Below are 26,854 nucleotides of genomic sequence, written 5' to 3' on the forward strand. Positions count from 1 at the left end.
GCAGTAGTGTCCCCACACCACGGGATGTCACTACGGAGCCAGCGGACACCTTTGTATTCCGGTGCTTTTTGTAGCCTCTCCTCTGGTGCTGTGCCCGCGCGTCACTGAGGGCACCGCTGCCCTCAGCGGGCTCTGGGGCCGCCGAGCGCGCCCCGGGCAGCCTGCCCATCACTGGGGTGGAGAAAATTACTGGCTCCTTTCTGCCTCTCGAGTAACCTCTGCCTCTCGGGGACGGCCCCGCGTCCCCATTCCGCCCGGGGAGCAAGGGGCCGGGACGCCGCTGCCGCCCGGGGGCTGCGGGAGCCGGGCCCCGGGAGCGGACCCCGGGCTGCTGGGGCCGCCCGCATCCCGCCCCGGAGCATCGCGGAAGGAGGAGGGGGGCGAAAGCGGGTTCACTTCCGCCTGGCTGCAGGAACCACAAGCCCCCAGAATATATTAGAATAGTAATAATAGAAAGGTCTCCCCCCAGCCCCGTTTTTGTCCCCCTGGAAGGAGGGGTGGAGAGCAGAGCAGCGCGGCTGCCGGCGGGCGGATCGATGCGGAGCCGCTGAGGCACCGCGGCCGGCCCCAGCTCCCCGCCGGCACCGCGGCCGCGGCCGGCAGGACGAGCGCAGCCTCCCCGCGGAGAGGCCAGGGAGAAGGTCTGTGCTTTGCCTTTGTACCTAGCGTGCCCGGCAACAGGCTGTGCCCTGGGCGGGCTCCTGACAGCCCGCGGCCCCCGCAGCCGGCCGGCATCGGAGCCCAGCCGCGGGTCCGTGCGGGGCTGCAGCGTGCGGGGCGCTGGGGAGAGCCCCGAGCTCTTTGTCAGCGCCCGGCTCTCTTCGGTGGTTCCCAAATCTGTGCCTTCGAACCGCCCCGAACCCTGTCCTCGGGCTGGGGGTCTGGTTATTTGAGGCTTCAGGGAGAACTGGCTCCATGGAAAAGGCTCTGACATGTGCTGGTTGGGCCTGGATGCGGCGGGACCGGGATGCGGCGGGACCGGGATGCGGCGGGACCGGGATGCCTCGGGACAGGGATGCCTCGGGACCGGGATGCCTCGGGACAGGGATGCCTCGGGACGGGGATGCCTCGGGACCGGGATGCCTCGGGACAGGGATGCTTCGGGACCGGGATGCCTCGGGACAGGGATGCCTCGGGACCGGGATGCCTCGGGACAGGGATGCCTCGGGACCGGGATGCCGCGCTGCCGGCTGGCGCTGCGGGCAGGCACTGGAAGCCTCGGAGGGGGGCAGGAGGGGAGGGGAGGCCAAGGGCTCTGCAGGCTCCTCGTGTGAGCCACCGGCGAGCCGGGCTGCTTGCCCGCTGGGCCAAACTGTGCCACAGGTGCACCTTCCCATGCCAGATGTACCTTCAGTGACTTGCCATTCAAATATCTTAAGATCGTTGCTTTTCACATATTAAACATTTCCCAACTTTTAACTTGTTATTTTTAATCTGGAGGCTCAGCGGCATGGTCTTGAGTGTCTGTACACGAGTCACTTCCAGAGTCACAGGAAGACAGTAATTGGAAGCCAGTCACAGCCTAAAACTTCTCATTTTGCCAATGATATAATCCATCTCCTGTCTAGCCATTCTTGGTTTGCATCTGATGCTGTAGTTGAAGGGATCACCATCAACTGGCTGAGCAGTTTAAGAGATTGGTAATGGTAAATACAATATTAGAAATAGAGATGGACACTGGGCACTTCTACTGGAACAAGGCAGAAGGTTAAATTAGCCATCCTCCCCTTGGGTCAGGTGCTAATGTTACTGTTACTGTCCTGTTGCTGGCCACTTCAGTGCTGCATTCAGGTTTTCTGTCTTGGCACACTCTGGGCATAGTCCATCTAACAGAGATAGCAAGATCCTGTAAAAAGTTTGCTACAGCAAAGTCTCTAACACTGGCAGAAGTCCCAGAAGGGATGGAACACTCACAGCTCTCAGCTGGAACACTCTTTTCCCATTATTTTTTACAAAGTAACTGCTCTAGTAAACTGTTGCACCCTTACATGTAAATAGTTTTCTTCACAAAGGTGAAACCCATGGTCTGTATGTCTTCAAGTCATTATCACTGGAGTGAGAATTCTCAGAATCATGCAAAGATTTGGGATAGGATAAGTATATGTTTAATGAAAGAATAAATGCATTGGCTGCTGTGATCTCTGGTATACTTTTAAAAGGTGGAGAGGCTGACCATCTGAATGGGTAGGGCTGTTCCAATAGCTCTGATGCTGAAAGTAACCTCTTAACTAGGACTCATGCACTGATTATCTTAATTATTTTAAAATTTGTGCTTGATGTCTAAGAGAGCTGGACACCTTGAATTTCAGAATGGTTTGATGCCTCAAACCTGTACACTGGTAGCTGATCATTGTACTTTGGAAATCCTGCCAGAATCCTGCTCAATTTAATATTAATTTAATGTACAGCAATGTGTAAGGGAAGTGATTTGCTTAAGACTAGTGAAAGCCTGGGGAAGAAAAACCCTGCTCCCTCATTGCCCTGTGCCTGCATTTCCCCTTTTAATTACATTCCTCTTGCCCCTTTTTGTCCAGCTAGAAGGGTGACAGCTAGAATTGTTTAGGAGCTACTTGCCCTCCTTTCTGGACCTTTTACAGGAACTACGGTCACAAGAGAGAAGAGGGAAGAGAAAGTGTGAGTGTTCACTCTAAAGAGACATCCAGAAACGAAGGTACAGCACAAAAGGAATAAGATGCAGTAAGCTAAAGCAGTCTGAGAGCTGTTTCATGAAAAAAATAAAACACAGCTGGTCCATCTGTCATCTTGCTCATTTCCTTTCATGTAGTCTGAAGGTGCATTGAAAACAATTTAAAGATCATGTTCTGAAGTGGTCCTGCAGTCACAGCCTCCTGTAGCATCCAGCTGGGGTGCAAGTGTCTTGTGGTGTGGTTAGTTGTGGAAGTTTTAATAATGGGCTGTAGAACAAAGTTATTCTTTTGCTTGTGAATCTGCAGAGGAAAGGAAATGATCTTCTTTGATTCTGCTTCCCTTTGAATAATTTATTCTACGTATTCTTCTGCATGTGATGTAACTTGCATTTGTGGTGGGGACAGGATGCAACTCTGGTTTCTTGGTCATCTGGAGAGGAAAGTGCTACCTGGTTAGGAGGTTCTGTAGCTCTGCTGCTGTAGCATGATTGACAGCTGCAATAGCATGGTTAACTCTAGTTCAGCTGTGTATCTTCCCTGTAAACTGAGTCTTGTGAAGGTAGTCATCACTTCAGAGTTGGTTACACTCAACTGTAAACTTGGGATTCATACCACAGAAACATTTGCCTTAGCACAGAGACAAATTGGTAGGAGTAAAGGTAGTAGAATATTAGCTTTGGATGATACTATTCAATGCAAAGATGTCAAAATAAGTGAGAGGTGCTTTACCTGTGAATGAAGTACAGTTCTGAAAGGCACAAGTACAGCGTGGTGGTGCACAGTATGGTAGAGCCACCCCTCTGCCACAGGCAGCAGTGATACAGAGCATGAATATTTCTGCATCTGTTATCTGATGTAGATGTTTAAATTGCTGAAATTTCATTTGGTCTGTAAAAACTAGGGTAACACATCAGCCAAAACCCTTACCAGCAGTTGTAATGTTGTTTGGATGCTGTTGTGTGGATTTCTCTTTAAAATCAGGTTTACTCTCCAGAAGCCAGGGAAATCTGAATATTTATCTGCATTAGCAGAATGGTATTAAATGCAAAATCCTTAGCTGCCATGAATATTTATTCTTATCTTAGCTGGCTTCAAACTGCTTCTCTGGCTGATTGCCATTCCTGAAGGTTATTTTCTCAGAGGTTTTGGAGTGGACACTCACACACTGATACACCTCCAGATTTCACGTTACTTGGTATTTCTAAACAGATTGTCAGTAGTTGGCAAACAACTACATAAAAACAAGAAAGTATGGGCCCAAAAATACCTTTGGGCATCAATAGATATCACTTTAAATCATCAGATCATAAGTGTTTCTTTCAGTATGTGTAAATACTCCCAGTCTCTCACAGTGCTCTCTTAAGATTGCATGCCTTGAAATTATCCTCCTAGTTGAAACTTTAGCCCTTCAGATAGAATAAGATACATTTTGAGATCCTATAGCATTTTTTTTAAAAACTCTCCAGTAATCTTTCTTTCAGTGCATCATATTCTAGAAGGTTTCACTATGGAACCAGGGGCCTGTAGTCACAGTTCTGTTGAACACAGCAGAGTATGAATAGAATCTCCCTGGACACATTGAGTCCATGATCGATGAAGTGTTCATTGAGTGCACTGGAGGAGGTTTCTGAGTGCAGAGCCCTCCAGTGTGGGTGCTGACTCTTGTGGGTGTTGTGTGGGTAGTGCCATTATTCCTTTTAGCTGAGTACTGGCAGCCTGTCTCCATTCTTGATCAGTGCAGAGGGTCAGTTAAGTATTATACAAATATATTCATATTTACTAAGGACCTGCGGTCTGGTTCCAAATTTACCTAAGAAAAATCACACAATAATTTAGGATGAATGTGACTTGTGGGGTTGATATAGTCCAACCTGCTGCTGAAAGCAGGACCAATTTTTAGCAGGTTTCTCAGGGCTTGGTTCAGTTAAACTAGCAATATCTCCAAATCCAGAGATCCTACAACCTCTCTGATGCAATTTCAGTGTTTGACCATCCTCATGAAAAAAAAATCTAATCAGAATTCCCAATGTTTCAGTTGGTATCTGTTACCTTTCACTGCACATCTCTTGGAAGAGTCAGGTTATGTCTTCTATACCTTCTTGGTAGGTAAAATTATATACATAAATAGGTTGATATAGAGAGAGAGTAAGGATAGAAGAGATGTGAAAAGGGCTTTTCATGGCTGCTTTTCATTACAGGCAGCTTTCCTAAGGCTAAGATCTTTCATGTGGTTTACTCTGATGTGAAGTTAAGATTGTCACAGCTGTAGCCTTGCAATGAACCTGTCTCCTAAATCCTGCCTTTGAATGCAGCATTAATGTGACAGACTGTGGACCGTGTGGACTGGATGAAGTGCTGAATTAATGTGTCCCCTTTTCTACCTGTGGGGTTTTCCAGGAGCTTCTTGCAGTTTCAGTAATGAAACCCATTTGTTGGCATGTTTTTTCCCCTAAGGGATTAATTTGATTTTGGAATGGATCCATCCTGTCATATTTGTATGGTGTAAGACATTTCCTTCCCTGACACAATGTGCCCCAAGCAAAGTCACTGACCAGTGTCAGCGGTTACCCAAATTTTAAACCTTGGGTACCATCAAGGGACAGCATTATCTGCAAGGCAGCTTGTGCCCATGAGTATCAAACACTGTGAAAGTTATAAATTTCTGTGGGAAAGGGAAAGAAAAAGGGAAAGGGAAAGTATGGATCATCTGCGCTGGCCTCACATGTCATTAGGTCTCATAAACAAGAGCTTTGGAACAGCATGAAGCTGTGTCAGGAGAGGTTTAGGGTGGATATTAGGAAGAGGTTCTTCACCAGGGGGTTGGGCACTGAAAGAGGCTCCTCAGGGAAGTGGTCACAGCACCAGCATGACGGAGCTCAGGAAGCATTTGGACAACGTTCTCAGACACATGGTGGGATTACTGGAGTTTTCCTGGGCAGAGCTAGTTGGACTTGATGATCCTTGTGGGTTCCTTTCAACTCAGGATATTCTGTGGTTCTGTGATTCTGTGATGTGAGTCAGCCAAAACAAAACAGAAATTAAATTGTGTTGGAGATAAAAACACCTTTGTAGATGAAATAAAGGATAATGCCCTCTTCTAAATATATCATTTATGAGTTCTGAAGTTGAGAAATTTGTATTTAAGTTTTGCCATCCCTCCCAAGTCCTGGACCACTGCTCCTTTCTGTTATGTTGTTGTTAGGTAGTATGGAGTTCAAGAATAAAATATTTTCCAATAGGCTCAAGCAGGTTAATGCATTTTCATGTACACATAGTGGTATATTAAAAAGTCAGTGAAACACTGATTGAACTTTCAGTAACAATTTCTGTTCTAGTCCTTAATGGCTGATTTATGCAGAAGTTAGCAGAGAGCAATAATCAAACAATGTCTCTTACATAATAAGACAGAGGATCAGCTGGAAAAACTGACCTGCTGTCTGGCAGTGTGAAAGTTTCATTTTAGTGGTAGTATAAGGACTGCAATATTAGAGTAGGTCTGAAGGTCACCTGCTCTAGCTTGATGTGACTTGTCCTATGTGGCTCAGATGACAGTATGAAGACCATACAACAGGAACTTGCTGGTCAGTTCATTTCTCCACATTGTAGCTCATTTTCTTGCCTTCATAGATCCGCACATAGATTACTATGTTTTTCAGAAGTTTATCCTTATCAATTTAAGAATGCTTTCCAGCAGTAGTTTTAGCAAATTCTACAACAGGCTGCCGAGGGAGGATGCAGCATCTTCACTGCTGAAGATTCTGGAGAGTAAGAAAGCATTGCTAAGGACATATGCATTAAAGTGAGGGGTTCAGGTCTGCACCATCAGTTAAACATTGCTGAGAGCTTCTATTTCACACACAGGTGATCACTCCTGAATGTCTGCAGGACAAGCTCTCTTCCTTGCCCACGTCCCAGCCCTTGCCATCAAAAGCATCCCTTTCATCCCACCCATGGGTGAACGTACAGCACAGGGCTGATGGGCAGGGCAGAGCCTGTGACACTGCAGCTTTTCTGCCACGTTAACTAGTTCACAATTGTAGGGTGTGGAGCTAAGCAAAGTGTGGGAGAGGTTACCCTTTCCCCCTTTCAAGATGCTGGGGTAGTTACACAAATACATAAAAATATGGGATAGAGCAGGGGGAAAAGATATGTGTAGAAATACCAGTTCATAATTCTATTGAACTCAGGAGGAGTTTATGCCCTGGTCTTCAGTTTTGCTCTACAGATAACCTTTTAATGTATATAATCAATCTTCTCATTGCTCAAGGGCCTCATCAAAGTTTGATTAGCCACTTTAAGGAAAACAGTTTATTGCTGAGTAACAATGAATCACAGCCTTCAGATGAAATTAAAAGCCAGGGAGAGCCCAAAACCCAACAAGACAGTAAGATCACTGACCTCTGGGAGAAGCCCTGGGAAGGCTGTAACTGAAGGAGCCTTCTCCACTCATGCACACAAGGTCCTGCAGCAGGACTCCGAGACCAGTGGTACTCTTTGGAGGACACCGTGGCAGGACAAACTTTTCTGAGAAAGAGCCTGTAGGTACAGGAAGATCCCCATTTAGTGCTGAGGTCTCAGGACTGTTATCAGCTGATTTGGATTCTGTCCCAAATTTTCTTTCCCTGCTGTGAGAGACTGGATTTTTCACTTAACCTACCTGCACTTTGCGTCTTCCAGATAGAAAACTATTTTTATCTCTTTGAGATCTCTATAAAAAGGATGCTATGTATCATCCTCACTCTTTACAGTCAGCTAGAGGCAAATCATATAAAAGCTCTGTAAATGCAGCACATTTTGGCCTGACAGGTCTATAATGACCATTTCTCTGGGACTCCTTAATAGCTGCAAGAACTGAAATGGAATATCCTCCTCTTGCATATTCAGAAAGACACTTCAGACAGGTGCCTGCCCAGGCCATTGTCCATAACAGAATGCACTGGGAGAGCACCTAACCACATGAGGTTTCATCAGAGTGTGGGATTTCATTTCTGCCAAACCACCTGCAAATTGTGGCAGCCATGTGACAAATGGGGCAGGAGCCTTTTGGTTATTTTGTGGGGCTTTCCCATAGGATCAAAGAAACTGCCCATTTTCATTTTCAGGGCTTATATTATTAATTAATGAAGAGGGGAGATAAAGAGGTCTGTTGGCTTTGCCCCTCTTTAATATTTATCAGAGGGAACACTATACCTTGAAGACCTGTTTATTTTAAGATTTCTCCTCTGCTAACAGCTAACAATGTTTACCACTGATCTCCCCAGCGGTGGCTGGAGTGTCTTTGGCTCTGAGCCTGCACAGGAAGAATAAGGGAGTAATAAACTAAAGGGTTGTTTTAGGGGATTTTTGATAGTTGTTTGTTTTCTTCATTATGTGTTAGAGGCTTTTCTCCATGAGAAAACTCTAGGTAACCACAGAACTGAGGAAATTCTAGTATCTTGGGAACTGAGAAGTGGAAGATGAGAAATATGATGAAGAGCAGATTTACAGGCAAAAAACTGTTAATGTTTTTACAGAACATCCTGTACTTGCCCACAGTGCTTTGGCTACAGTGTGGGGTTTTTTTCTGTAGACCACCCCAATGGAATTTGAGAAGAATAAATTAGATATTAGAGAACATTTTAAAATAATACTTTTACAGTCACATCCCTACTCTGGCTATAAATATACATCATGAAAGTAGTGTAAAATACTCTGTAGTGTTTTACTGTAATTTTTATGTTTATCTTCCTTCTTTCACTCATTCTCACTCTGTGACAAGTGTAAGAAATCTTAGCACTGACAGGAGAGGATGACACTTCCCCTCCAGCATGAGTTACTATCACTCTTCTTCCACCTCTCTCCTTCTAGAACCACTCAGGAGACACCTGCAGCAGTGGAAAGTTCTTCCCCCAAATCTAGAGTCAAGAAAGGCTGTTAGATTTACATCTTCTCTCTGTTAAACAACACTGAGTGTTAAGCAGAGGGTCTTTTCAAGGGGCCAAGTTCCACTGACAAGATTGTAAATTCTCATTTGGTATGATTTTAAAAATTACATGCCCAGAAGTATCTGAAAGAAAGTTCAATGAAAATTGAAATTCTTGAAGCCAAAAAGCTCAGAAAATTAAGACCTAAGCAGCTCTGCTCAAGATTACATAAGGAACCAGCGTTTAGTCCTTCCCCTTGGTGTTTTTTCGTAGTTCATCTATCAACTGCAAAATCCTCAGGCACCTTCTGAACACCCCATCCAGGAAGGGACCCTCATAATTCAGTGGAGTCCGGTGATCATGTGACCCAAAATAGCCTCCAGTTTACTCAAAAGTTTTCCTTAATTCCATGCAGTTTCTAGATAATTCATCATTTTCAAGTAGTTCATAGAGAAGGAAATGTGCTGATCAAGATATAGGAATAATTATTTGCTGTTCAGATATGGCTTCTTGAATTTTCCAGTCAAGCTCCAGAATTACTGGTATTTATTCAAGTAAGATGATGAGATGACTTATTTTCAGTTGGCAATTAATACACTGGCTTTAGGGAATGAAAACTGTGTTACATGAGAAACAAGAACAGCAACATCAACAAAAGATTTTTGTCTGTTCCTTGTGCCAGTCTGTGTTGTGTGTAAATCTGTAATTCTCAGCTGCCTTACCATCAACCATGTCTGGAATCTGGGGTGTGCCTGTGGTGTGGAGTGACTTGCCTTTGCTAGCTCCTTGTTGGGCTCACTTCGGAGAACAGCTTGGGAAGCTGGAGGCTTGCTGAGCCTGCCAAGACCATTCTAGGGAATCCATGGCACTGTCAGCACTGGAGCTTTGCCCTTTTGACTTGGAATGAGGTTGACCATCTATTGAACATCCTGCAGATTTTTAATACCAACCTTTGCTTCAAAAGTTTCTGTCATGGGGATTTCAAGGGGGATCTAGGCAGGTGAAGCCATGATTGCAATTTTCTAGAATAAGGGCAGTGCTAAGGAGGAGGTCTGTGGGCACACAATATTTGTGTGGATTGTTTTAACTCATCTTTAACCCTTTAGGTTTGGAAGTAGAAGTAACACCCCCTTTTTTTCCTTCCCGTTTCTTGGATGGAAGGAAAAAAAAGAAATTATCTCTGTCCTTCTGTATTTTTTTTTGCAGAGAGCTTGTTCAGTGGTAGGGAATCTCTCAATTGATGTGCTTTCTGTTATTTCAAAAATAGGGCTCTTCCTCAAGGTTTTCCAGATCTGATTTGAGTGATGCATATGATGAGTATTCTTGAAGCATCCTCTTGATGGCTAATAAACTGCCAGGAAACAAACTGAGCTGAGGATCCCTGTCCAAGGAGCCCAAAATATGAGGAATACAAAGTCATATTTTCAGAAATCAGAAGTTAATTATTAATTTATTATTTCATAAATTTGAGTTAACTCAGCCAATAAGACAGACCTGTAAACACAAAGGCTTTGTTCATTACTGGTGTTACGATATCAAACACACATTCTGTGAGACTGACTTTATTTAAAGTGGAACTTACCTGTGTTGTCTAGAAAGGACGAAATATATCATAAAAGTTTGCATGTGATATCCTGAGTCCCACTCTGAGCTTCTATCTGGAGAGTCTAGTCCTCAGCTGCTTTTTACTTAACTCCGAGGCTTAAATTAGGAATGGGGTGAAGTTTTGTCTCTTTTGAAATCAGGACAGTCTTAATTTTGAATCTAGGTAAGCATATGGATTTCATACTCTTTTTAAAGAATTTGAGGTACAGTTTCCAATTTTCTGTTTGGGATTTGCTCTGATTCTCAATGAGACCATCAAGTTGGAAATCAATGCATATGCCATTTTTGCTTACAAGAAATTACAGTTGTAATTGCACACAAAATTAGAAGGAATTTTAGGAAAAAAACCCTCTAATTTTAGGAGCTCTTAGGTAATTTGTGCAAAGTGTTTTATCACATATGAACAAGGATTGTTATTTCCTTTTGTTGCATGCACAAGGCTTGAATAAAGTGCTTATGGAGTGCAAGTAGTTACAAAGGAGATAGATTTCTTTATTGCTTGCCTTGTTCATGAAATACATTTTATGTCATGAAGCACCGATTACCTAAATTAAAAATCCCAAACAATGGTGTTGTCTCATTCGGTAGGAAGCAGAGAGTGTGTGGACAACTGAAAGCTTGCTTAAAGGCAATCTGTGACCCACTCCATACTGTTCTTATGCTAATGTGAGAATGGGTATCCTGGTCACCATCTGCTGTCCCTGAGGTTCCGGCCTTGGGCACTCAAAATTGGTTTGCTTTATTAATGCTAGGCCATTCAGAACAGCAGCAGTGCATTTGTTCTAGTCTGTGAAATCAGAAGTTCCAATTGTAAGCATACAGAGATAACTGTCACTTTTAATAATTCACTCAAACATGATAGCCACCACTTTTTCCAACCTCTCAGGCAGAGATGCCATCTTTCAAGCTGGAGTTACCTTCAGCAAATCCAACAAAGGCCTCTCTGGCTTTTCAGGGTGATGGGGTTTTACTTCCTTGGAAGGTCGTTTCATTAGGCACTGGGTGGATTTATTGTTTGTCTCTGCATTTTAACTTTTGCAAATGCCCCCTAGAGAAACAAAAGAGTATCTTGATATAAATCAAAATTAATAAATAGGACATACAATTGATTATTTTTAGAGGGGCTAAAGGGCTGGGTTATCAAATATCCTCAACTAGTCTAATTAAACCAGTTGAGATTTAAAGGACACCATGCATCTGTTTTGCCTGAGCTTATTTTAGGACAAATGGCTACAATCTCAGTTGTGAGTAGCTAATAAAGTCTCATCGAATGATGTTTCTGTTTGTGCTTATTAGCTGTATGGTTCTTCCTGTGCTGTGCATGGCTAATTAGAAAACAATTCTTTACACTGCTCCTGGTGAAGTTACCCAGGTACAAGTCAGGATAGTTGAACTGGTGGCCAGCAAGCCACGTGCTCCTGCCCTGCTGCATGGGCCCTCAGTCTGGAAAGAGGCAGAGCACACAAAGCTCAGAGCCTGCACATCTGCTTCACCCCTGTCAGGGTGCAGGGCAGTTCCTGAGTTGACACCAGTCCACAGCCTTCTCTACGAAATAGAATATTGACTTCTTTCCATTTTCCAGGTGAAGGAAGTGGGACATGGCTGATGCTGTGCTCTGTGTCCCCATGCCTGCACTAGCACTGGGAGCATTGGGGCTGTGCCAGATTCAGCCCCAAACTGCCCACACTGAGGGTGCAGGGGAAACTGAGGTGTTCAGGGTGTGGGGAGGCAGTGAGGCTGTGGTGAACAATGTGACAGGTTGTGGTCTCAGCTGATGTCAGGCTTTTGTGTGGTATCCCAGTAGAAGAGCATTTTATGGCAGAATGGGCATGGAACAGGTCCCCCAAGGCTGTCTGGTGATCCAGTGAGAGTGTAATTTTGGGAGCTGACTCTCCTGACTCCCAGTTGTTCTGTTTCAACTTGATCTGTATGCAGAATTTATTTATGATGACCTCTATGATGAAAAAATTAGCCAGTTACCTAATAAGCAATACAGCCAACAGGGAGAACAACTTTCAGCAGCTACTTTTGTCCCCTCCCTTGCCTCCAGAGCTTTCTGTTGTTTCTTTCAGTTATGGCTGAAGGAGACAAGCACTCCAGGGCCAGGGAAAATGAGAGTTAATTACACTGTGGAACAGGATTGTTGCACAGTGCTGGTTCTTTCCCATCCTTGTCTCAGGTGCTTGAGAGTACAGCAGAGCCAGCAGAGTTCCTCAGCACTATCCTGTGCTTATTTTGAAAGCACTGGAAATACAAAGCTGAACCTCTTTCCCTTAAAGTAAGAGAATGAGGAGCAGGCTTGTTTTTGGGGTCAGGAATTGTGTAAGTTGTGCCAAGATCAAGTGGAATTCACCTCAGCAGAGGTGAAGCTCATATTATGTGTATATTTTAGAAAGGAGAGTAACAGTGTGTGTTTGCACTCCATACAGTTTCTGTGTGAATCTGTGTTTCAATAGTTTTTGCTGTAAAATCTAGGAGGAAGTCCCTGAGACACACAGAGAGGAAAAAATATTTGTATCTTGAGGATGAAGTACATTGTGATATGGAAGGTTGTTCTAGAAATCACTCTGGGTAATAGAATCACAGAATCCATCTTCCTTACTTTCTGAGTTCTTGTTTAGGACACTGTCTTAGTGACATGCTGGTGTAAAACAGAGGTGAAGAAAGGGGAGATGTGGCATTCTACAGAATAATGAGGGGAAAGCCAACAACAATGTCCCCTTTGGTTCTTATTTGAAGTGCTGAACTTGAGCAGAGATCTGGGCACATAAGACGTGCTTACAGGTAGCTGGCTACTCTTCAGTATCTCAGTGATGGAGGATAATCAAATTCTTGTGAAGTAGAGCCCTTCCTGACCAGAGAAGCATTGCCTGGCTGTTACAGGGGCTGCTGCTCTGCCAGCTGCACACATGGAAGTTGTTCAGCACTAGGTGCATCTGCTTATGAATTTGGTCCTGTCGAGTCATACAGAGCTCGTGCAAGCATTGAACCAGGTATGACAGGTTCAGAGTCCCTCATCTATCAGGACAATTTCATCTTGCATCAGGGACAAGTGTTTGATTCTGTTGCATTTCAGCTTAGTACAATAATCTCTGGGTTTGCCTTCCTGATTGGAAATATTCCTATTTAAATGTGGATGATGCTTCAGAATGATTTTGCTGCATTAAAATATCAAAATAGGTTTGTTTTCACTATAAAAGGCACTGCATTACTGAATCTTCATGAAGTGCCATGAAGCAAAATAGTTGTTTTCTTATCAAGTCTTGTATGTAATACCTTCAGGTTACACAAGCTGAGACTGAAGAGTATCTGCAGGGCATGTGGAAATGCACAGCAGAGAGGACTTAAAGAAATGTTTATCATCTGGGATGCCAATCTCTTTTAGTGGTTGGCAGAAAAATTCTGCTCTGCTTGTACCTTGCCTGTACACTCTGGTAATTACAGCAGTACATGGTGTGAATCAGTAAAACTTCCAAGTTCTGGTGTTCTTACTTGGTTTTTCTCTTGACAGATATTGATTGAACACCTTTGAAATATGTTTTTAGTTTCTTTAGAAATAACATGTGCCACTCCATTGGAAGATAAGTGACAACAACAACTCAGTTCTCATGAGTGAGGGAAATCAGAAATGACCAGAAGAACTATTGTTAGAAATTAAGAGCTGTTGTCTGCACATGTCAGTGCAGTGTTCCTTATGTTTTCATTGTTGACTGGGTGGGAAAAACAGTCCATTAGCAAGCTGGTGCTTACATGAGGTGTAGGGGTATCTGTCAAAATTTATTGAGGTGCTTTGAAAAGTTGTGAAGTAACATCTCTGCAAAGGACATAAAAGCTCTTGAACAGACTGCAGCAGTGCTAGACAACCTTCCAAGACCATCACAGCCTAGAAGTCTCCATCTTCTAAAAGGCCCTGTTTATACTTGGACACAAACAGCAGCAAGTGAAAGTTTGTGTCCAGAGAAGTTAAAAATAAATTGTGAAGAGAGATATATTCAGAGGTGACAGGACTACACTGAACAAGCCTTCATTATTCTATGCAAGACTCTTTAGAGTGACAACTTTAGTTAGAGAGAGTGTAATTATTTGCTTTTGAATGCTTAATATTGTTTCCTTCAAGCTGAGTTAACTTACTGCCTCAGTATATTCCATTTGTTCCCTGGTCAGCAGATACAGGTTGTCTCCTGTTCCCCTTGTTACAGGAAGGAGAGTTGGGGAGGCCAGAGGACAGGGATGGCTCTCAGAGACACCAAATGCTGACAGTGGCTCAGTTTTGCTTACAGTTGTTTTTGTATCTCTGACTCGATCTAAGCTGAAAAAGATACTTGGTTCCTAGGTAGGTATTTTGATATATTGATATATCAGTGTTACGCAAATACCTTGAAAAATGGTCCTTCTCTCCTATCAGAGTGACATTTGTTGGTGCTTGGTGGAGTGTCCCAGCTGGGACTCAAAGCCTCATGGTTAACCGGGAACTGGCACTAGGAAGTTGTATCTTGTTCTTGCACCCTTTTTCAGACATCACATAGAGCTAGATACAGTGGGTGGGCTTTGGGAGCTGTTAATTATAACGGTAGTGGCAGTGCCTTCCTCCTACCTTGCAAAACCAGTGCATCCAATAAAGCACCTGAGCTGAGAGTGCCTGGCAATGTTGGGATGAGTTGGTTGGAAAATGAGAGCTACACTGTGTGCTCCCAAATCACCAGCTTCTCTTTTCCCAGAATTCTTGTGAGTACTCACCTTATACCTGCAGATTAAAATGTATTTAAACCTTAAGAAACATCTTGTAACATGATTTGTATTCTTGCACTTGTGTACCATCGTGGTTCCTTTCTAACAAGAAAAGATCACAGCAGAATGCAGGCAAGGAGGAAGCTGAATAAAACAGTAACAGCAGAGGGGCTGGGAAGGGCAGGAGTGCTGTTCACCTCCTGCTGGTTCTGTTCATCTCCTGGTGCTGCTGGGACACCTTCTGCTGGCAGGTCTGTACTGCACCAGCTCAGCAAGAGCCCTTCCTCCTCTGGGTGTGTGTGAGGCTCTTGCTTTGCGAGGCCTCATTTAAACTGCTAGATCAAAACACTTGCTTCCTCAGGAGAAAGGAATGTTTTCTCATTCCTGTCCTACTTCATATTTCACAGCTACAGTTTGTCTTGTTTTCTCCCTGCCTAAGGCCCAGCAAGTGCTGCAATGCACAGGGGTTTAAAGGATTATTTATTTTAGGGCATTGATGCTTTGAAAAGCTGTGTTTAGTTTGTTAGGGAGCTCTTATTAGAGCAGCATGGAAATTTTGCAGGGATGAAAGTGAGGTACTAAGTGTGCATATCTCTTCCCAAACCAGGTTATATAAAGGTAGGCCTCTCAAATTATCTCAAGCAGGATGGATTGTGATGATCTTTGCTCCTGAGTTTTTCTTTCAGAGTGGCTGTACATCCCATTTTCTCCACCTTTGTATAACTGCATCACTGATTGCACTGATAGCTGAATGTCCTTAAGTTATTCAACACAGGTGAAAATGATGGGGAAATTAACTTCCATTAACTCCAGTAGGAACATGATTAGTCCTTAGCTATACCACCTCCAGCCAAAACTGACTCTGGTTATAGTTTTGGAAGTGAAGCATCAAAAAAGAGCTGCCAAGTGCTGATGCCTGGCCTGTGGGCCTCTGCATCATCATGGTAATGGTATGTTGGCTGATCTACTTCTTGGAAAAAAGGCTTGGAAACAGCCATGTTGGCTCTTGAAATTTTCAGGTTAGTTACCTGTAGAGTGCTCATTCCAGCACCAAATCTTGCCATTTGGCCACACTGCTGCTAAGCAGTGTGGAGGTGTCACTTCTGAAGGATAATGGAGGAGATGGAAGTGTGACCTTCATTCCAGGTTGAGATCCTGAGAGTGAGGATGGAGTCTTGCCTCATGCCAAGCCTATATTTGATTATTTATACCAATAGGTCACCTTGTCATCCCCCTTCTCCTAGAAAAGAATTCAGCAACGGAACTTAAAGAATGTGGCAAGTCTGAAATATATTAATGTATGTTAAAATCTCCCTCTCCCTCTACAATAGTTTGCAATTTTTAATTCCAGAGGGAGCTTGCAAGTCCATTCATGGTGTGCTCCTCATCAGCCTCTCTGAGGTCTGGAAAGCTTCTATCAGTTTAGGGCTGGTTTGTCCTGCTTTGTATGAGAGTATTGGAGGACAAAGTTGGTTCAGACTTGCTGATGGGTTGGGATACATACAGTTAATGTTCTACTCCCTCATCTCCCACCCTGAAAATGTGTAAGACACAAAGCTAAATCTTGCCTTAGACTTTCTCCAGAGCTTTGGAAATTTTTGGATCAAGGCCTTATGAACTGAGCCAGGCTTCAGAATCCTTGGTGGTCATTGCATCCCGAACTTGGGCAATGTGCATTTAGGAGAGCCTTGATATCTCTCTCATACAGCCAAAGGGCACAGATATCCTCTAATATCTCAGGCTGCATGAAGTGAGCGTGACAATTCTGATGATATAAGTTTTCTCTGAAATATATTTTGTGTAGGTCTGTAAGTCCAAATGCAAGTGCCAGTTTATTAAATGTAGGTGTCCCCTTTGTGATAACTGGGAGAGACTGGGTAACAGAATCCACAGGGAGAAGAAGACAATTCTGATACCTTTTTTACCTGGAAGGAACCTGTTCAAGAAAATGTGCTTCTAATGGGGATGTGCACTGCTAATCACTTCTGTGAACCATCAATCTGATGAGGTTGTGTATTTTTCCTGAGATCCTAGCTCCAGAAGTCAGGAGCTATGATTTATAGGAAGAATCTCTGTTGTCATTCATCATTTAAAAGACAATTTCTAATTCTCCTTGCTGAGAAAGAAAAAAGGGAAAAAAAAAAAAAAGCTAGAATATGCAAAAGGCAGAAACACCATAAGGCAAATAAAACCTTTAATATCTAAACCCATTTTTATTGTTAAGCCAATCTCATTATTTTTTAGGATATGAGTAATGATTTTTGAATGCTCAGGTTGGCTTTGGAGCCAAGAGACCTGCTTTTCTCAAGTGCTAAGTACTTTACTCCAGCTGTCACACCTATAAAAATCACCCATTAAAATCATGCCTGGGGTCCAGTAGTCAGACATCCACAGCTGGGGGTGGGGAGAAGAAATGCAGATACAGGGCACATGCAGAGCTGTACCATACCTGCCCTATAGTATGGTAAATGCACACTGTGCTAAGCAACCTTGTTGTCTCTTAGGCAGAAACAAGAAATAACAGTAGAGGCTTCTTCACAGTCTTTTTTAATGTAAAACATTAATGTAAAAATATTATGAACTGCTTATGAAATCAGCAGAGCTGAGATTTACATCTAAAGAACAAATTAGGTGAAAAGGAGGGGGAAGCAGAGGAAAACAACATGATAGCAAAGGGAAGTCAGGATCTTTGGGGAATATTCTAAAGTAAAGCTGAGGAAATAGGGAATTTTGTCTTTGTTTGGAAAAGGGGGTATGTGGATACTTATGCAAAGTCTTAATTTTGCATCTTGACATGTTATTTTATTACAAATGTTGCTGGTTTGGGTTTTTCCTTAAGGTCTCAACTCCTGGATTCAGGGGTATCTCTCAGCATCCATAAGGAAGTAATTTCCTGTGCTCCCCATCCATGGAAGAGTAAGTGGAAATTTGAACCAAAGAGGAGACACCTTTCTCTGTCCCCAGCTCCAAGATTGCTTTTTGTGTGTATTTATTTTTAGTCCTGATTCTTGATTTTTCAAGTGGCTGTGGTTAGAGATATTCTAGTTTTTATCCCAAGGTCACTGACTGAACTTTGCACTCTTCCCAGTATAAGGAGAGTAAAACAGAAATAAAAGAGGAAAAACTTCCCAACATAAATTTTTGGGAATCTGTATATTTTGTTTCTTTGTGTTTTTTTTTTTTTTTTACAGGTAAGCCTGTTGTGAAATGTGGATCCATGTTTGAGTTTTTGGCAACAAATTAGTAAGTTACATGCTTAGTCTTTGATCTGAGTTACTTTTTATGTTTAGAAGATGATGTAATAGAAACATTTTTCCAGCATTTTCACTGGGCTTTTTGGTTCTTTTGATGGGTAAAAAAGATGACTTGTTTTTTGAGTGAAGACAATAGAAATATGTGTGTGTAAATAGCAGTGAAGAGAGTCCTTGCTGTGGGTGCATGCTCTATGTTCTACCTGCTCATTTTTTTAATTAATATATTTACACCAAACCCAAAAGGCCCTTGAACAGTGCCAAGACAAAAGCTTACTAGTAGAGTGCTCTGAATAAGTGCCTTTCCTTCCACAATTATACTCATGCTTTCCAGTGAAACAAGCTGATAGTTCCACCTATGTGTTCTCTTGGTGTAGGAGTCCTTTCTGTGTTTGCTGGGGATCTTCCTGAATGTGGAGGGCACACAAACCCCCTCTCCCTGCGAGTGAAAGAAGAGAGCTGTTCTCTACAATGTAGTGGTAGCTGGCAGATGAAACTGTGTGTCCACAGAAAGTGAAAAGTATTCTTTTTTCTGCATAAAGGGGTTTAAAGTGGGTTAATTAACGCTGACCCCATTTAAAGGCTTATGTGCCCGCTTGAGGGAGAAGTTCATGTCTTGCATGTGCTGGTGGAAGTCTCTTTGAGTGTGCTGGGCTGGACAGGCAATGAAGCCTGAGAAATCAAGCAGCTGTTTGCCCCACAACAAGCCAGCTGGTTGGAAATCCAGGCTGTGTCCCTGAGCCACCTGCACATTCAAAACCAGGGCATATTTGCTCCTTTAATTAGTGTTACCCCTGGTCCTTGGAATATGGGTTTGTGACAGAGAGCTTGTTGAAAGAAGATGAAGGAATATTTGCTGCTTTCCCAACCCCTCCAAGGGGTGGGGAGGAAGCTGGGGACTGCTCCCTGCAAGGAAGGGTTTCCATGGGGCTCAGGTGAGGTTCAGCCGTGGTGGAGGGAAGGAGGGAAGCTGCTCCTGCTCACTGCAGGCAGGGTTTGTGTCTAGCCAGTGCTGTACATTTTGCTGAACTACAGCATTTTTTAAACTCGAGGGAGGATTCTGGGAGAGATGGAGCCTTAAGGACTTTAAGCCTTTCTCTGGATTCATCTCATCAGGTGTGTGGAAGTGTCTGTTAAATACCTCTGCCTTGCTGGTCTGTAGTGTGGGGGTCCAGCTGTGTGATCCCAGCTGAGGTCCTACACAGGTGTGCTCTCCACCAGCTCCAGGAGTGAGAGGAAAACCTCCTGTGTGACTACTGTACTGCCACAAGCTGGGCTTCTGTTAAATTACTCACTCAGTTCTGATGATTCACTTGTCTTTTGCCCTAGCTGGTCCAGACTCTTTCCTGACGAGGTAGCACAGTCCTCATAGCCTGCTGATAAGCCCATGGCACTTAAGAGCACAATGAAGGAATTACCTGATGCTCCCAATCTCCACAGGGGATATTGCCTCTTGGTGTTCTTTATCAGTGACTTCTTTGGGTGATACAATCAGGGAGCTGCTTGTATTGAAGTATTATTAGTAACATTGAGAGATGTCAGATCACTTTGGGTGGATTTACTTTCTCTCCTCTCTCACTCTGTGTAGGAAAGGAAGGGCAAACCCTGCATTTCCAGGGAAACAAAAGGTATTGCACTTCCAATAAAGCTTCTTTTTAAATGAACAATGATAAATGAGCAAACTGCTGAGTGGAGTTGTTTGTGCTGTGGAAGCAAAGCATTGATCCCCCCAAGACTGACCTTTTTTTTGCTTTTTTGCTCATTTCAGCAATATAATTGCTAATGGATTAAGCTGTGACTTAGTTTAACCCTTTGTTTTTAGTAATGATATGAGAAATCCAGATGAGGATAAAATGGAAATTGGTATTTAGAGTCTCAGAAAATTGTAGCAAATTAACTACAGTCTGTTAATTTTTCATATTTTCATTGCCTGCTTTTAAAGCTTGCAGAGAAATAGAAGGGGTCTGAAGAATCTCATTAGAAAACCTGATCAGTTCTTTCCTTCTCTATTTTATCTCAGGAAAGAAAGAGGGAATTCAAACTGAAAATTGTGCCATGAGTAACAATGGAAAGACCTTATTGCATACAAGGGGTTTGAACTACAAGAATTATCTGCCAAGAGGCATTTTCAAGGAAAACCACATAATGGAATTTGAGGACACAGTAAAATTTTACCAGTGCTAACAGCTTTGGCAGCTCTGAAGCAAAGACAATGTGGAGGGCAGTCAGTTGTGAGGCTTGTTGGCTGCTGCATCTGCTATTTGAGAAATCTCCTTTTGCACAGAATTGTTCTGCATGGTGATAAGGATTTAGTAGTGGGGGGCAGGACAGGGCTGTATCTCTGCCCAGAGACTTCAGAGTTTCTTAGAAGTGGCACTGAAGTAACCAAGAGTGTGGCAGATCATCTTCCTCTGTGCTGCATTAGCTGTTGAAAGAAATTGTACATGTTTAATTAATTAAGTTTCCAAGCTGTATAATAACATGTTTGCTGGAGAGAAACTTTAATGGCACCACAAGTGTCCTTGAGCAAATTAAAAAGATACTCCTTTGAAAGGTAACTGCTCTGAGCCATACAGGGACTTTTGGAAATGCCTAGGATGTCTCAAGCAGAAAGACATGGCTTTGTTACCAGGAGGATTGTCCATGCTCCTGGGCATTCATAGGGAAAGACCTGCCATTCCCAGGAGAATCTTATAAGGAGGCTTCTGGTGGGGAGGTCTGTCCCCAGCCCTGCAGCAGGGAACAGGGTAAAGTTCTGAGATCTGGCAGCAATACTGCCCACACCCTCAGGGAAACCCATCTATGAACCTGAACCCTGCAAAGGCAGTGAGAGGATTCCCACTGCTCTTGGTGGCTTTGGAGTGGGCCATAAATGCTTTGTTGCCATATTGAAGGGTTTTGGGGACAATAAAACATTAGTCATGCATCCCAAGTCTCCCTTCTTCCCATTTTCTGTGTTTCATTGTCATTTGATTTTCATTTTCCTTTGTCCAGGTCCTTGTTTTCTGGCCACTTAACCTCCTGCAAACCCCCTCTGGTCAGTGGGGTGAAGGGAAGTTCTCAGACCAACTCCTCAGGGTTGTGGACTTATCATTCATGGCATCAGAAGAGCTGCCAAGGCAGCCTGGGCCCAAACAGCTCCTGTCACACCTGGATGCCACACCAGCACGGGGTGTGGGGCCTGACTTTGGGTGTTCATTTGCATCTGAATTTGCCTATGTAGAAAGGCACTTGGATCAGCCCTTCAGCTCAAAACTCCCTGAGGATGAAGCTGCAGGCTGCTCCCAGAGCCCAGGGGGCTTTGGCTGAGGCAGTGAGTACTTTGGATCAGCCCAGGGGTGGAGTGTGAAGCTGCAGGAGATGCTGGCAGTGACTACTGGGGCAAACTAAAGGTCCTTTCTTTCTGCTTGGTCCTCTGCTGCCTTTCTGGAGGCTGTTGTGCTGTAGTAGAGGCAGGAAAAGCAGGAGTGTCTTCACTTTTTAATCCATCCTCTTCCAGGAAAGAGGGACCTTGTGAGAGGTGAGGTATATGACCAGGGGGAGCAGCGAGGGGGTGAGGGTTGCCTTGGTCTTGCCACACTGCAAGCAAATGCTTTTTGGAAACCTGGCTTTTGGTTTCCTTTTCCAGCTCTCCCTGTTGGTCGCTTCACTTGGCAAGGCTTTGGATTTTGCACCTTGCCCTCTGTGAGTGCTGGAGGGAGGTTTCCCACACCAGATTGTTTTGCTTGGAAGGTCTGGGATGTGACCCAAGTGTGGGGCCAGCCCTGCCCTGCCCCTCGCTGCTGGGGGCTGAGTGTGTGCCCAGGTTACGACATGAATCCCAGGATGTCTCCACACTGAGTTTTGTTCTGCTGCTGTGTTTTGTGCACTCTGCCAGGTGAATTCCCATTCCTGGTTGTCCTTCAGCAGGCCTGGTTTTGCCTCCTTGCTGATGGAGAGGCCATTGCAGGACCTCCACCTCCTGGGGAATACACATTTATTGCTGAAGTGTTGAGGGCTTTAGAAATTATTCTCTGATTCTGCAGCTGACAAACTCCCCTAAAACCGATACCTTTCCCCCTCCTTTTCTGGCTGCTGAGTTTTCTTTTGATGAAAGCAAGCAGCACGTGTGCTCAGAGTGCTGGTGAAAGGGAATTTCCTAAATCAAGGTGAATTGTTAGGGCATGTGTGGGCTCCTTTAGGAAAGTGAGTATGTTTGTAATAAAATTTTTCCTGTGTAGAACAGGATTTTTTGATCTAAAATTCAATCAGCTTTTTGGCTTCCATAATGGCTCCCTGGATTGTTTCAAAATAAAATCTTGACTTGGTTACAAAGTCTGATATAACCTGTGTGCACAGCAGCCCAGTGCAGAACTTGCAATATTTTTACTGTGTGTGGTGATCTCACTGATCAGTTCTGTATGGCTGAGAAGGACAGGGATATTTACAGTTTGTTAGTCTCATGATTTGCACAAGATACAGGAAAACTGGAGGCATTCTCAAGCCAGGAGTGCACTGGACAGACATTCAACATGTGACACAGTCGACAGCCTTGGCAATGGCACACTGGGCACCTTTCATGAGGCATGTCAAGCAGCTGTGCTTTGAAAAACCAGAATGAAAATTACTTTTTATTACACCCCAAAAGGTTTTGGCAGAAAATTATGCGTAATTGAAATAAAATGCTTACCTATTCTTTGATAGACAGGTGGAAAGCAATTAAAACTCCAGTCTTATTTGTAAAGAAAGCATTTCTTTTGTGTTTGACTTTTTTCCCCCTTACTTTAGGTTTTCTTGAATGCTCCTATCCACCACTCTCAGCAATTTTAACTCTTAGTACAATTGCATAAAGCTTAAATAATAAAGCTTAGAATAATTTTAGGCATATTTTCTTTTGCATTTTCCTTTCCCCACTCTTTGGGGGAAAAAATCCAAAATAAAAGAAACCCATTCTGTGTAAAATTTCCAAAGTGAAACTGAGAAGAAGGCGGCAGCTGTATAATTTTGTTACTCTGTAACTTTGCCAAAAATAGAGAGGCTTGGAAAGGTAGAAAATAAAAAGAGGGGGGACGGACAATAAAAACCAAGAAAATCATTTTCCTTACTCATATTTTTTTTCATCTAGGAACAGAAAAAAAAGGAGCTTTGCAACATTTTCATTATAGCAATGTTAACTTCCACTCCCTTCCCTCCTTCTGTCTCCCCATGTGCTTTTCATATGTTTTGTATTCCGGCTGCTTTCAGGGAGCAAGGCTGCAAGACAAGAGAAGGGTGTGAGTTTCAGAAAGCTCTAATGAGAAGCACCTTGGGTGTTTTTGTCTCCTGGGAAAGAAGTTTGCTGTGTGCTCCTGCCTTGGCTCCTCCAGCAGCTCCGAGGGGAAGCAGAGCATCCAGGCTGATGGTGCCACTGGGGAGGAGGCTGCTGGGATTTCATCTGGTGCTGGGCCCGACTGACAAATCGTGGTTAACTGGAGCTAAAGAGAGCATTGCAGGCGTAGTTGAGCTGAAGGAGAAACAATGTGAATCTAATTTGACTGGGCTGCTAATTACAAGGCTTATTTTTCAGAGTCTCTGTATCGTTACAGGGTGGAGGGTTGAAGAGTTTCTCGAGGAACAGAAGTCCCTGCTGCTTAGGGCTGTTTGTTCACTGTTGCAAGATGTGGAAAGGGTTCAAGATGCAACCGGATTGCTTGGTGCCAAAGAGATACTCATCTAAATGTTCAAACTTTGCAAGAGCTCAGTGCAAATGAATTTCTCTTTCTTAATGCTGGGCTGAGGCAACCACCATGGGGAGTCACAGCACTCCTCTTGCAAGTTCTTGCTGTATTTTATGATACAATCTCCACCACCTACACCCCAGACTGTTAAGCATTTCTTTATAATGCATAGGTTAGTGAGAAGATATTTGTCATCTCTTTTGGGACTCTCCTAGGCCTTTACAAATTGTAGCAGGAAAAGCACTAGCAAAAATGGGGGCTCCCTGCTGAGATTCCTGACCAGTATTTTTAAATTTAGTATACTTATGATGTGGAAAGTTAATTTACATTAAATAGGGAGAACAAGAGTGGTTGATCTAGGTTCTGTCCATTGCTTATCAACAAGATTTGCCTGTCACATACTAAGCTGTTACTGGAGCAAGTGAGTAAGCTGAACATGTCTTGGGGAACTTTTATTATTTATGAAATGAGTTCTCCATTCTCTTTTTTGTTTGTTTTTCCTGTTTCTGTAGAGTGATTTTCCTCATTTTTTTTAAAGTGTGATGGAGCTAAACGTTGTGACAAATTCTTAAGGATTTGTAATGTGAACAGGATTGCATCCAACAAAACCCATTTTTTAAAACCAGGTTAAGTTTCATTATATGCTTGACTGTATTTATCCAGTTCTGTGTAATTTGGATAATAACAGTTACCATCATGTGTGGTTTTGATCCATGAGAGGCTATTTCTTGTCTGATCCTACTGATTTCAGGGAAAAGAACTCATGTTGCCAGCTTCTTATACTGAAAGCTGCAGAAACAAGTTCCAAATAGATTGGCTAGGCAGATTCCTCTGGCCTAACAACAGTTTGTTTCACCCTGTTAATTGGATGAAAATGGCTTCTGGAATTAGTTCTGCAGGGAAATGCTCATCTTTGCAGATGCATCACTTACTGTCTGATTATCTTACAGTCTGGTTTCAGCAAACATTCCAGTTTTCTGGTTTCAGCAGGCTGGATTTTTTGGTGAGGAATATAATATGCCAGGAAACATGAGCAAGGGGAAGGTGAAAGAACCTGAGCACAGCCCAGGCAAGGTAGTGGTGTGGACATATGTGAGCCATGTTTGCTCTGGTGTGGGTACTGAAACCAGGCTCTGGATTCAGCATTGCTCTTGTGATACCAGTTCTGCATCTGCTTTGGTTGGGGTGATATGCTGTGTGGTGCATTTGTAAGCAGGATATGCCAAAATTAGAACCATTTATCTGCCCGTCTTTCTGTCTTTTCCTTCCCTCAAATGTACTACTTTTAGCCACAGGGCCTTGATCAAAACCAGTTCTAATTTTTGTCCTTTTCTGATAAGAAGGGCAGAAGAACAGGGTGAATATTTGTTGTTTTCAGTCCTTTATCTCTCTTTTTTTTTTTTCTCCCTGGGATGGCTTTGTACTGCAGATTGGAATTTGAAAGGCAGGGTTGACTTTTCTGTCCCAGGAACTGGCAGAAGAATCCCAGTGCAAGCTGACCTTGCAATGGCCATGGCTGCAGAAAGCTGTTCTATTGTGACAGAGCCGAGTTGTGTGCATGGCCAGCCCATGCAGGCTCAGGGGGTGTGGGTGATGAAGAAAAGAGGTGGACTTACTTTGTCCTTTTGAGCAAAATGCCAAAAGCAGAAGACAAAGCAGGGGCACTTTTGCCACAGAAAGGTGAAGTGTTGGGATGACTTGTCATCCTCTTTGGTTGAGCTGCACATGACCATGGAAATCAGCCTTGTCAAGGACTAAATGTGTGCCTCACTAGCTTACAGTATATTCAGGCTGACAGGGTTTTCCCTGTTTATTAGGCTCATTTGAAGAGGAAGCTGAATGCATTTTGCTGGCACAGCGTTTTGGACATCTCTGTGATCTTCAGCCACACTCATAAATCTGAAAGGAAATTCTCATTTAATATATGGCTTACTTTTCCTTTCCCTGAGCAAGTACAGTACAGTACCCAGCTATCTTGGACTCTGAGGCTGCCTTGTCATTTCCCACAGATATAAGAGGTGCACAGAGTGCCCTTCCCTCAAGCCCAAACAGCAGCTGCTCACTTCTCTTCATGTCCTGTGTCATAAGCAGCTTCCTGAGTGGACCTACGAGCCACCCACCCAGTTCCCCTGCAGACCTGTGAGCCACCAACCCAGCCAGTTCATCAGGAGAGAAGGTGCTGGAAACTGGGGATGAGATCTAACAGAGCCATGTGTTCAGATGAGTCCCACTGGAAGGCAGCTCTGTCCCAGCAGCTCCCAACAAGGGGCAGAGGTGATCACCTCCTCAGAAAAGGCTTTTTATGGCATGTAGAAGAACAGTATAGTGGGTCAGACTTGTGCTCTTGAGCACTCCTGGACAGATGGTGCAACGTTCTGGTTTGCTTCCTGCATGCAGGGGACAGTGAGGTAAATAGCTGCTGCTTTGGAAGGGTGTCATGGGCAGCAATGAAGTGGAGGAGAAGGCTCCTTTACCCATCTAAAGACTGCATGACAGCAGCAATAATTTGACCCTAAATTCTGGAGTAAAATTCCAAAAGACTCAAGGTGGGTTATTTTGGGCTGCCTACTTGTTCTGTTTGCAGAGGAGGTTATCTGAATAGATCTGTCCAGACATTTCTAGAGTTTCTCTTCCCCTGGCTATGCCATGCACAGTGCTCAGCTTGGCTGTTCACAGCTGACTAAATCCTTTTAAGAATGAGTCACTCCTAAATGAGAGGTGACAATGGATATGCAGACAGCGAGAAGTCGAGATTGAGATAATGAATATTAGAGAAAGGCTAAACTAAATGGGGAATGAGCAGTATAAACTTGCAGCTCTTATAAATAGCGCTGCACTGAAAGGATGGGTTTTATTTAGAAATGTAGTTCCCAGGGAGAATTTAGATTTCCTGACCCATAAGTTCATAAGTTTGCATCTGTGAACTTGTTCTTCCTTCCCAGCTGTTAAAAGATAGACAGGTTGGCACAGGTTAATATTCACCAGGGAGATTCCAGAGACAGCATCCCCCTCCATATTCCTTG

The 26,854-nt window shown here is 43.6% G+C and overlaps 1 protein-coding gene across 4 annotated transcripts in view; it reads left to right on the forward strand.

The window, feature by feature from the left end:
• Positions 1-382: 382 nt before the first annotated feature.
• PAK3 (p21 (RAC1) activated kinase 3) overlaps positions 383-26,854 on the forward strand; it is a 126,014-nt gene continuing 99,542 nt past the window's right edge. For 2 of the 4 annotated variants that reach the window (XM_085570909.1, XM_085570906.1), the window contains exon 1: positions 422-641. The gene's annotated coding sequence lies outside the window, so the exon portion shown is untranslated. Of the gene's footprint in view, positions 642-26,854 lie in introns of all 4 variants that reach the window. The other 2 variants (XM_021547849.4, XM_021547850.4) reach the window with 2 other exon arrangements.

This window comes from Lonchura striata, chromosome 4A, assembly GCF_050655825.1.
Source record: "Lonchura striata isolate lonStrDom1 chromosome 4A, ASM5065582v1, whole genome shotgun sequence".
In the NCBI taxonomy this organism is placed as follows: Eukaryota; Metazoa; Chordata; class Aves; order Passeriformes; family Estrildidae; genus Lonchura; species Lonchura striata.